Source organism: Hermetia illucens, chromosome 6 (assembly GCF_905115235.1).
Source record: "Hermetia illucens chromosome 6, iHerIll2.2.curated.20191125, whole genome shotgun sequence".
In the NCBI taxonomy this organism is placed as follows: Eukaryota; Metazoa; Arthropoda; class Insecta; order Diptera; family Stratiomyidae; genus Hermetia; species Hermetia illucens.
The window spans coordinates 27,270,169-27,282,862 of NC_051854.1; the positions used below are offsets into that span (position 1 = coordinate 27,270,169).

Below are 12,694 nucleotides of genomic sequence, written 5' to 3' on the forward strand. Positions count from 1 at the left end.
TTTGTTTGTTTAGGGTGAGCGTGATATCTATGGCTCTAATATGTACGTATGTCTCGTAGTTTGGAAAAATATGAAGGATTATGTTGAATTTGTAGCTATATACGGACAGAAAAATGTGCGTCTCTTACATAAGATGAACACAAAACCTTTATACCCGAAGCGCGAGCTTCCGGTATTCCGACTTGTTTGACAATTGGGAGTAATCTGTTGTAGATTATTCGTTGAAATAATTTGCCAGTATTATTTAGAAGCCATATCGGTCTGTAGGACGAAGGTTCACCAAGAGGTTTGCCTGGCTTGGGAATAATAACTAGCCTTTGCTTTTTCTACTTTGTGGGGACTGCTCCTTCCTTAAAACATACGGTAAAAGCTCAGCAAATATATTTTGCTCTATATTCACTGTTGCTTTAAGAGCTTTGCTGGGGATACTATTTAAGTCAGGAATCTTATTATCTGCTATTTTTTTTGCAGCTTCTAGGACCTCTTTCTAACTTACCATTAGAATTTCGACGGGATCTACTTGGACAGTAGGAAAGCTAACGATATTCATATTTACTGAGAAAAGGTTCGACGCTCTCTCGTGTAGCAAGCTAGGGCAAGTAATTGGTGGAGAGCATTTACCTTTGATTTTGGATATCACTGTTTTGTAGGCGCTGTCCCAGGGGTTCGAATCAGCTTCTTTACATAGCCTCTTAAAGTGTTCGCTTTTACTTCTTACTAGCTACTTTCGCTCCTTTTTGGTTTCTGTTGACTGCGTCTTCTAGCCTTCAGGTAAGTCTTGTAGCATTCCTTGATTTCACAGTTCCACTAGGAGTTCGGTATTCGTTTCTGGGAACCAGTAAGCGTTGGCATGGCCCCATTGCATGCTCGTCGTAAGTTTTTACCGATTTGAGAAGCTTTATCATTTGTGTTTCCTTATAGCGTTGTGTTTTGCAGCAGGACCCCTTTGAAAGTTTCCTCGTCACACCGGCGGGACAATCTAGATTAGATTTAGTTAGATTTCGAAAATTATGCCCTGGTGGTCACTGTGTGTGTAACATGGAGAACGCTAGTTAAAGTGTGACTAACAAATGTCCCATCTATGGCCGACCCCATTTATCTTCTTCGGAATATGTTGACACATGCAGTGTTTGCTAGAACAAGATTCAGACCAAAAACAACTTCTTTCTTCTTTTTTCCGTTATTCGATTCGTCAGCCCATGCATTTGAATCGCGAGCTATGATTTCAGGGTTATTCTTATTTTAGAGGCATCCTTCTCTGGCCCCTTCACCACTCCTCTCCCGTAAGACTTGGTGCGGCATAGTAGCTATAGATGGATGTACCACCTTTTTTCGCTCGCATGAAGACTCTCGAGGATCTTCATTGTTTCTTCTGTCCAAATCGCCGTTTTTCCACCTTTATACGCAACCCAAATTTCACTGTTTAGGTCTTTGTACTGTTCGCAGACAATAGCGACGTCGCTTTTAATTTTAGTTATGTCGTGAACATTTGTACAGGGTTTGGCTATGTGTCTAAACTCTAGACACCTAAAGTATCTTTTAAGTGAAATCTGCTCTCGTAGCCGGTAGACGGCATAATCTATCTGGTCTGCTCATTTGTCTGTCTGTCTGTCACATGCACTTTTCTTGGAAACGGTTACATCTAATTTAAAAAGGTTGGAATTGTGAACCTCCATGCTTGCGGTGAACCACATTGCCGCACGTTGAACGTCTGAGGTATCAAATGAAAGGTTTTTATTAGTATTTTTCAGAGGACCCATTCTCAAAAATTACACAACCGAAAAATCTGAAAGAATATGGTGGTCCATGCACATGGTATTTCCTCAATTAAAGTTAGATCCGTAAAATTGTAGTAAAATATGTTTTAATATAAACCAGCATTTTGGAAAGTTTGGTGGAAATCCTCCTATTATTAACAAAGTTAAAAATAAGAATCGTTGGCTCAACAATCCACATTGGATCAGGACCTTGTAGTGTGTTAGGGCACTTCATTCAAGACCGTAACGGTACACTACAGTAACACTGTAGGAGGCAATGTGGTCAGCATTGCGCTCAGACTTTTTCACGTATGACACGCTTTTTCACGCTTCATGTCTTTTGTGGCCGACCGACTAGCAAACGTCTCAACTTCAAAATCTACTGCAGGGTAGTTAGTAGTAGTAGTAGCCTGTTTTTCGCAATGGTTCTGAAAGTTGGCCGACTAACAGAGGTAATGAATACCGTTTTGCGGTAATGGAGACGAAAATTTTGCGTCAAAGCAGTGAAGTGATATGTCATGATCAAATGGGGACATGACGATCGATATTAGATTGCACCGATCGTGGAAAAATTTCGAGAGATTCATCTTGGCTGGCATACATATATATGGTTGCCAATTACACCTTGATGGTATATAGGTCGTCAACCACAACTGCGCGTTATTGTTTGCGGTTCACTGAAATGCGTTCCTGCTCTCACTAGGGTTTCCCAAGATACCTGCACTCCTCTTTTACTGTTCTGCGCTGAGGGCCTTCGGGGCGACACATTCATCGGCCATCTTGGGAGAGTGGTATAGCCAGCAATGCAATTGTCTCCCTTCTTTAATGAGTGACCTATCCTTTGCCACTTCCGCCTTCCAATTACATGCCAGGTTTGTGTATTGACCATGCTCCATATAGCAATACAGAAGCAACACAAGCACAGAACAATCTCAACTTGATCTTGGTGCTGAGATAACTGAATTTATAGAGTTTAGACAGGGCAGCGGTTAATGCGTCAGGCTACATCCCGTTCGGTACCACCATCGGCAGAAACCACGCTTCGTAGATACGACGCATTTGGTGCTCTACCCTATAATGGTGATAGGGAGGTTGCGATAACCCGTCAGACAGAGAACTTTGTTGGTTTTTGTCTTTCGACTTTATTTACCATTACTTCTAAATCCAGAACCATTGGATCTAGGACCATGACCCGGTGAGAGAGCGAACAGATGTCATCATCCTAGTTGAGGTGTTTGAGGACAGGGCGGCGTGAAGAACTTTACCGGTAACGAGAAAAAATAATATCGGTGACAACTCTAGTGGACTCAGCCTTCGATATCGAATTTCTCTGAGATTTTACCTCGATGCAGCACATGATATTTCGCACCAATATATATATCGCTGTGATAATAGCTGTTGGTTTCTGCGTGGAGGTCTCTAGATGTACTTCCTGTTCCCGCTATCGAAAGTTTTCTCGAAATCAATGAAGAGAAGGTGAAGCGAAGATCTAAACTGCGCGTACTGTTCCAAAATGATCCGTAGGGTGTTGACGTGGTCAATGCGGAAACCAAAGTGCTCTCTGTCGATCAAGCTTTCGAGATATTTTTTAGTGCCCCGCAGGATTATTTCAGCTACTATCTTGTTTCTCAAATTGTCGCACTCAAAACGGGTACCCTTCTTTAGAATCTTAATGATAATCTCCTTTTTCCACATTCTGGGAAGAGTTTTGGATTCCCAGAATGTCTGTAAGCGTCGAAGTAGCAGATTTGCAGAAAGTGCAGGTGCAGCGTTAAATAACTTGCGGGGAGATCGTCAAGCCCAGCGACTTTACCCCGTTTGAGTGCGTTAATTGCTGAGAGACTTCTCTTCTGTTTTGAGGAATCCACTATTTTGCAGTCAGGCAGATTTTATGACTGCCGTTGGGGTTGAGCTCGACGAGCTGCGTAGCACCCGAGAAAAGAACATTTTTGATAGCGGCGAAATTCTCATCAATATTCTAAGGCGGGTTACTCAGTGTATATGCCGTCCTATAAGCAAAACAGCTCTCTCACTGTCGAATGGCAACTAGATCATGCAAGCGGTCGATGTTTAACTTCGGGCATCGGACCTCTCCAATTCTGTGAGATGGTGCGAAAGTGTCATGCAAGCGAAAGGGATCACCACCTGATGGTCGCTTCAGGTAGTAATCCCTTTCGAGGCCGATGTTAGCGCCTCTCTCGTTACACACATCCAGGAGACAACTCTTAAATCTATGCTAATCGTAAAGCGGTTAATCTGATTGCTGGTGCGGTGTTGATCAGTTGGCATTATGGCAGGCTCTGTACTCGAACAATGTCTCACCAGTGACGAGGCGGTAAAAGTTGCAGAAATCCACAAACAACCCTGAGGACAGCTCTTATCCGAGACGTTGTTGATGTTTCGGAACCAATAAAGTTTTAAAATCTGCAGGTTGTTAGTCAACGACAAGTAGCGAAGGTCTTCAATATATTTTTAAGCCGCAACTAAGATTGGTTTGAGCATCGAAGTTGATAGGAAATGATCAAAAGGCTGACCGAAGCAGCGATGGTCTGATACACTAGATGGTGATTTAAGAGCCTCTCGACTCTATCGAGATCAGGCCTAAGACTGAGGAGAAGGGCTGATCCCACTTTTAAATAAGAAAAAGCCTAAAGAAGAAGAACATCTTTTATGTGAAAAAATATCTTGTTCTTTTCGGCAATGGTGACATCATATTGAGTGTGTAGGTTACGAACGTAGAAGAGTTAAGGATCACTGTTTCTGCGTCCACGCTCTATGTTGCAAATTTTGGCACTGCAAAATTGAGTTCCTAGTGGAGCGTAGATATCGATGCGCCTCTTCCGATGAGCTCTTGTAAGTTCTTTCGTCTCACAATTACGGATCCTGCCCCGTCGACTGAGGTGGATGAAGCGACATTAAATGCGTTTTCTTAGTGGGTCTGCTGCGGGATTTGCGGCACCTGTTACAAGGGAGATCAGGCAGGATTTGGCATAGTGGAGTGACTCCTACTATATTTTATTTATCCTTTTCCCTGATTTCAGCAGTTCACTTTTATTTTAATGAGGAGAGTATAGAGCTCATTGCATGAATTGCATGAATCTCCGAAAAAATACCAAACACCTACAACACAAACGACTGTCAAATCGAAGCTTACCTATGAATACCAATGTCTCTTGCCAATCGTAAATGAAATTGATTAATTTGTCATTGTAAATATAAGGAATAATTAACTTATGCTAAAAGGCGCCCAATGTGGGCGAACTAACCTTCATTCACTTATCAAACCGAAATGGGGTGCCAAATGCGCTATTGGACCTTCTTAAGAAGATATTTGATAAATATTACATTATTTTGAATAGAATGAGGTGTGCAATAAGATAAAAGTTGCCTCACTCGGTGTTAAATTTCATCACATAATTGCTGACGTTAGTCTGCTTCCACTGAGTGTACCTGCTTGACCTGCGTCACAACTAACGACAGCAGCATGCTGAACGGAAATCGCGCCAAAATAACATCCACCATTTGTGAATTGAAATCATGGAAAAGCTCGAAAACTCGAAACGTAGCTTTTCATTGATAAAAAGAACTTTCCGTTCATGGAGCTCGGTTAGGAAAAACAGAGGAAGAAAAAAACCCAACCGAGAATTGAGGGGCTGATCCATTGCGCCGACATTCGCAACGATACGATGATTATCCTTTGAGTTGAAAAACGTTACAGCAGGCCTGGAGCAGTGACGACAAGCACAAGCAACTGACGACTGGCGAGACCATTTAAAAGGGCGCACGCACATCAAATGCGAAGGATTCGTTAGAAGGACGCGGTCGTAAAAGTACTTGTTGAATACTCTTTTCTGTTATTCTGTATCGGGATTCGATTCGATGCGAAACCGTTAGTCAGAGACCTCCGGTTCTTGTGGTGAAGAGCAGGAAGCTGTTGATGCCGAATATCTTTTATATTTGAAAGTGCCAAGGCAAGTGATTGTGTTGTGCATTTCCTGTTGCTAGGATCACAGGAAGAGCTGATTTACGATTTTTATGTGTTTCTGCGAAAAGTTTTAGAGAAGTCACCTCTTGAGGTCTCCGGGAATTAATTGGGAAAACCCGAAACGGTTGATTACTGGTGGTAACTAGTCAGTGGAAGTGCAGTGACCAAAAGAAGTGAGTGATACACTTTGATCGTCCTTGGATTAGTGCTCCGATCCGGTTGAAATTAAGGTTGGTATGCTCAGTTAATTCAGTGAATTTATCTTTATATAGTTGTTAATGCCAACGATGGTTTTAAGGAACTCGGAAGTAATTTCAGTAAAACTATACAATAACGACCGAATATTTTCAAAAAGATACAATTAGTACTAGCTCTCATTATATCGAAACAGTTCGATTTAAGATTTATCTTTTTTAGCTTATGATTGACCAACATTTTTGTTGTTATCTAAATTGGGGCAAACATGCAGATTTGTATTGATACGTTATTTTTCCTTTAATTTTCATGAGAGTCCTTTTTCATATAAAATTTTTCCTTGTAAGCCTGGAATTTTTCCTTGAGAGAATTGTTTATTGTGACTCAATCAATATATCCTTTAGGTGACATTATTTTCACAAAAAAGATAATGTTTCCAATTTACCGACAACCTAGAAGGATCGGAAAAGGATAAAGTAAATTTACATGGAAAATAAACAGATATGACGACACTGTTTGCTCGAATATTCTTTGACCGGAACTTCTTGAATTTTGATGTTTATGATAAGCTGGGACTTGGAACTGCAAAGAAGCAAAGTCAATTTGGCTCATATTCCAAACTTAGCTGTTTTTTGTGAAGTATATTTTTAAGAGACTAATTTCGCTAATATCTCTATCGATTGCCGTGTAGTAGGTTGCTAACAAAATTTTAAATTTACATTTAGGGAAAATCAACTGATTGTCTGGAGATGGTTGCTTAGAAGGCGATCTTTATTGGATCCTTTTTTTAGCCAATTTATCTTTTATTTTTTAAGGACTAGTAGAAATGTGCTAAGCAAAGTTGGTTGAAATGCTCAAGGTGTGGTTTCCATTAGGAAATTTTTATTACTTTTTCCAGTTGCAGTGCCAAGTTTTAGGCTACTATTTGACTTTTTGGAAAAAGATTGATAAAATCACATTAACATGAAATCGGCAAACACTTATGCTGTTACATTTTCGAGCGCGCTAGCACCGTTCTTTCTGTTCATCACTTGATTTTCATGCTAGATGTAAGTTTCCCGTTTATAGTTTTCACTTATGCTATTTATCTCAGATTCTAAATCTAAACTCTACCTAAATCTAAAATCTAAAGAAAACTGAATTCTTGATGATCCCCATGAAACAGGCACAATCACTGTCAGCGGCAGTTATCTGCCCAGAACTGAGCGATTTAAATACCGCGGGTCAACGCTATCAGCCAATGCGTTATGAAATTGCTTCACGCATTAACGCATCCTGATTGAAGTGGCGTTCCACAACTGGTGTTCGTTGTGATCGACGTATCAACGAAGGTCTCAAATCTAAAATCTGCAACGTCGTCCGTCCTTTCGTCCTTTATGGTTCTGAGTGTTGGCCGACTATAAAAGACAACGAACGGCGTCTTGCGGTAATGGACGTTGGACTAGTAGCCTGACACGTTTTGATCAGATCTGAAAGGAGGATATCCGTGATCGTTATGGGGTTGCACCGAACGTGGAAAAATTGCGAGAGAGGCGTTTTCGATGGTATGGTCACGCAATTCGTGCTAATGCCAAGATTGGTCTGAACATCAAAGTCGATGGTAAACGACCAAAAGGCAGGCCGGAACAACGGTGGCTTGATATGCTGGATGGGGATTTAAAAATCTCGAGATTGCATCCAGATCAGGCATTCGATAGAGCCAAATGGCGAAACCAATCACGATGTGCCGACCCCGCTTGTAAACGAGACAAAGGCTGAGGAAAAAAAAGACTTATGCTATTTGCTGAAGTAGATTTATTCTAACCTGGTGCCTCGCCTTAGTTCTCCCAATTTTGCATGATTATAATCATCAACGGTTTGCTAATAATTTTCCTTATTTCTTTCTTGAGGTTGAACAGAAAATCCGAAAAGAAAAGGAAGAAGCTTTTTATTGGGCTTCAGAAGAAAAGAACCTCGCTGGCGACAGAGGGATTTCGTTGTATGAATGAATGCCAAGTATTAGTCGATTCAGCTGTGAAAAAACACCTGGGTCAAATCAGCGTAATATTAACGGTCGAACGTAATACAAAGTGGAGGATTCTAACATACTTAAAAGCCAAATACAAACTCTAGCATCGGGGCAATGAAGTAATTCTGCTGAGGCAGGTGAATAGTTCGTTTCCCTTAAAAAGCTTTCATTAAACTTCTTCGGATGATGGGTTCGCCAATACAATATGTTTCTCTTTTAGCTGATGATTCTAAGTAGGACGACTTCTATCTACCTATATTATACAAGTACAGGATCTCTCAAAGAGAGACCTTAGGCAAAACGATTTTATTGAAATTTAATTATTAGTAATGCTGGTTTGATTGCTTTAAAGACGTGTTCCAGATGTCCTCTAATTCCTTGTGGTACCTGATCCAAGCTTTTCATATAATACGCTAAGGTATGACAGTCTCAATTTCACTCACATTGCGACGGATATTTTCTTTTAGCTCAGCGACATTCCTTGGAGTATTGATGTAAACTATGCTTCTGAGATACCCCACAAGAAAAAGGTCATGTCGGACAAATCTGGTTGTGTGGAGACCATGCGATGTCATGAAAGTCGGCTATCGAACCGCTGGTGCTGGAGCCGCCGTTAGTTGAATTCACTTATTGATATCTTGGTTAGGGCAATCACTACGTAATTTTGTTGGCATTGTATGTAAGATATTCCAAAATTGCCAACTTAGTTCTGAGTTTTTTGCATCCTATTTCGTATGTTTACTGGGATGCTATAAACTTTGGCATTGATCATGCAGATGCCCTACACTTTAGTAAGTAGGACTTATATACATATGCATATTAGACAAAAAAGATACCACCGAATTTTCCGCCAACCCATCTGAGAGGCGACCATTCAGATGATGGGTTTAAGGCAACATCTAATGGCACGTATTACATCATTTCAAGCATGCGCCTCCATGTAAAAATGTAAATGGCATATTTTCTAGTGTCATAAACATTTTAGGTATCCACGGTTCCACGCTAAACAAGCAATACTGTTGTATATTGAAAGTGGAGTCTGTTACGGCAGACTAACACCGGACAGGATTTTGCATTCAATCTATAGTTCGAGTGTCTTTAGTGCTTTATCTGTTCCTTGACCGATTAATCCCTAAAATATCAATTCCGACTATTTGGATCTTCCGCAGATTCGTTGTATGCCTCAAAAAAGGACAGCGGATATTACGCTCTCTTTACCGTCTTTTGACAGTATTCAGGTGCAATGCCAAGGCTACATTGTTCGTTTGCGTTTCTACTTCAACACCAGAGCTAGTTAACGGAAGTTGCGGGTGACTTTGTGATCGGTGGAAATGGTATACCCTATTCCCTGGAAGATTCCTTATAAATGTTGGTTTGTCACTACAAGCGAAATTCTAACGAAGAATCCTGAGACACGGATATGATACGAATTCGACGACCAATTTGTAGTCGATATAGGGTGTGTAAATGCTTCGTTTTTCGTAGATAGCATTACAAGGCGTTCCATACAGCCTCTGCATATCTTTTCAAAGATTTTTTCCTGTTCAAACAGTCATGGTCATTTCGGCGAAAGTCTCGCATAAACTCGTAAGGTTTTTATGTGCTATTTATCTCTGCAAACATTGTTTTGAGAGTCTGTGACCAGATTTTGATCAAAACTGCTTCCTGGATTCATTGAAATTCTTGCGAAATCCTCGTAGGTTTTGGAAGGAGACGTTATTTGGTTTTCGCTAAAAACTGCTTTAGTACCGTACAACGTGGAACCACCTTTCAAGAAGTTAATCGCATTCCAATCCTCCTGGCAAGCTACCATTTTCCGGACAAAATTTTCCGGTGATAGCATTTCACCTAAATTTTCCTTTAAGTTTCTCTTTTCTTCCACGAACTTCGCGTATTGGAAGAATACGTTCGCTGTGTTCTCCGGCACCCCATCGCAGTTTAAGCAATCAGGTGAGGTGTCCAACTTAAACCTATACATGTATTGCCGGTGTTCACCATAGCCGATGAGAAACTCGGTGAGATTATAATTAATCTCCCCATGTTTTCTCTCCAGTCAGTCCTTGATGTTAGGGATCAACCTGTGTCCAAAGACTCTTGTTTGAGTGGTCCCATCGCTGTTGACATCTAATTATAGAACTCTCCTTTTCAGTTTTTCTCGTTTTCGATAAAAGAGATATGGACTTATATATCTTCGTCATCCCACCAGTGAAGATGTCAATCGAAACCATTTCTGAGATGACGAACGTCGCATCGGAAGGCGAAATACACCCTTAGGAATGTTCTTCTGTAGACCGCACTCGGTTTATGGGCACTAGATAAGATATGCAGTGCTGATCTCCAAACTGGGACTGCATACAGCAAAATGGAACTTATTACCTTTACTTTGTACGTATCATCACTCAGTATTTGATGGCAAGCTTGCAAGTGATGATTTGATTCTCAATTCTAATGCGAACGAACTTCCTTTTGCGGTGCTTGGTGATGAGGACTGCTTCCGTCCCTTACGGATTCGGAAGATTAAGAACGCCATTGTACATTATGTTTCACAGTGAGCCCATCACGGACACCGCGGAGACAGCGTACAACTAAGATCCATCATCAGTATTGTACCAAAGCGTTCGAATTCACAAGTGGCTGTCTACAATGGCCACCTGAGACAGGTGGGAACAGCAATTGTCGCCAGAGACTTCCGTATACGGCTCCAATTGGCCGAACTAAATTCACTTTTCACATCTAAGGTTACTACCACGTTGGTACTACACTTTCCATGAATTGCATTTTCAGCCGAAACAGCAACCAATTTGATGGCATCAGACTGTCGAACTGAGAGGCCTCCTTGGTTTTCGAAGACCGGGAGCAGTCTTTTATAAATTACCGGCTCCAGTATTTTTCCCATAGTGTATACAAGACTTATGAGTCTATAGGAGATTGGCTCACCTGGAGGTTTACCAGCTTTAGGCAACAGTATCAACTTCTGCCGCTTTCATGCTTTAGGGAATATCTCTTCAAATATGTACGCTTTTAACAACTCGGCGAACATGTCCGGTCTAGATTTTACGGTGAGCTCAAGGCCCCTATTCCGTATTCCGTACAGGCCCAAAGCTTTATTGCTATCTATTCTTCTGTAGATCTCCAACAGCTCGCCTGTGGTTACTGCCGGAATTGCCGTCGCACTCAGAGTTCTCTCTTGCTGGGGGAATAACCCCGTCAACAAGACAGCACGACACGTGACTTGCGGAGATACCTGCCTTTTGAATCATCACAACTCTATAGATGCTGTACAGATCTACATCCGCCCCGAAACAAAGCTCCTTAAAACATTCCCTTTTGCTCCGCTGGATGGCAAACTTGAGATTTTGTGGACTTTCTTTTGTGCATCCTCTTTTTGCACCTGATCGATCCTACCTACCGCCCGCTAGGCCATTTTTCTGGTTCGGTGGTAGGCTGATCGAAGGGCAGCTAGTTTACTACTCCACCAGTAGTTGGGTCTTTTATTAGGGAATGTGCATCTTCTAACCGTGGACACCATCGAGAGAACAGATAACGGAAGTGGGGAGGGAGAAAATTAGTGGTTTCTGCAATCCTTTCAATATGAAAGGGTTGCAAGGGGAATTCGGACACTGCGAGGGCGGTTGTTACCTTCGAAAAGGCGAATGCTGCTATACTATCTTTTGAATACTTCAAAACACCTGGCATGGATGGCATCTATCCAACAATGCTAAAGGAGGGCTTTGGGCACTTAGAGCAGTTTCTAGAAAATATGTTTCGAGGATGGCTACGTGCCTACCTTTTCGTAGTTTTCATACCTAAGTCATTTTTGACTATTCAAATTCAACGAACAAATCAGTTTAACACAATTTTCGCTGAAAAGTCTGGAGAGACTGGTTGAGCGTCATATTCGTGAAAAGGCGTGAAGGTCGCACCCACTAAATGAAAACCAACACGTTTACCACAATGCAAAGTTCTGTGAGTCCGTTCTTCACCCTTTGGTTTCAAACTCAACACTAAAAGGCGAGTACACAATTTGGGTATTCGTGGACATTGAAGGGATGTTTGACTGTGTGCCTTTCCAAGAGCTCTACGGATTTAGGCTTCATGAAGTAATGTGGATATACATTGGTATCATTAGACTGACGTTCGCTAATGCATTTGTAGTGGGGTGGGTTAAGGTGAGACAAAAATGTTTTCACATTACTGCAAAGCGTCTGGGTATTACCGGTGCCATGGGTACCACATCCGGCGCAGTTCTAGATGCTTTACTCATTTTACAGCCCCTAGACTTATTCATTCAGAGCATTGCAATGTGAGGAGCTCATAGACTAATTCGATTAGATCTATGGGGAAACAATGGCACAGAGCATTGGAAGAATTATTGGGAGAACTGAATCCAGTTTTTTCAATTCTTCCTGATTCTTGGATCCTCATATATCTATTTAGTAGAAAATATGAAGTTATCTTGAAACGTAGAGAAAACTGGGACGAACGCATCGATAGCTCAAAAATAGAACAAGGTTTTGGACTAGGAGTCTACTTCTTAAATAAAAGCGAGAAGTGGGCTTTTCGTTGGGACTTTATGCATTGTTTTTTTCAGGCTGAAGTGCTTGCGATCCTAAGGGCAGTAACCTGGGTGATTGGGGAGCTGTTGAAGTCAAGCTACGTTGAGGTAGAAACCAATTGAACTCTCTTTATAGATTTAATACGGTGAAATAATTCTGGATACCCGGTCGTTGTGGTGTAAAGGGAAATGAA

General features: G+C 41.4%; 1 protein-coding gene across 1 annotated transcript in view; it reads left to right on the forward strand.

The window, feature by feature from the left end:
* The first annotated feature begins 5,522 nt into the window (after positions 1-5,522).
* The window catches only part of LOC119659422 (diuretic hormone 44), a 221,642-nt gene continuing 214,470 nt past the window's right edge, over positions 5,523-12,694 (forward strand). The window contains exon 1 of the mRNA XM_038067499.1: positions 5,523-5,972. The gene's annotated coding sequence lies outside the window, so the exon portion shown is untranslated. The remainder of the gene's footprint in view (positions 5,973-12,694) is intronic.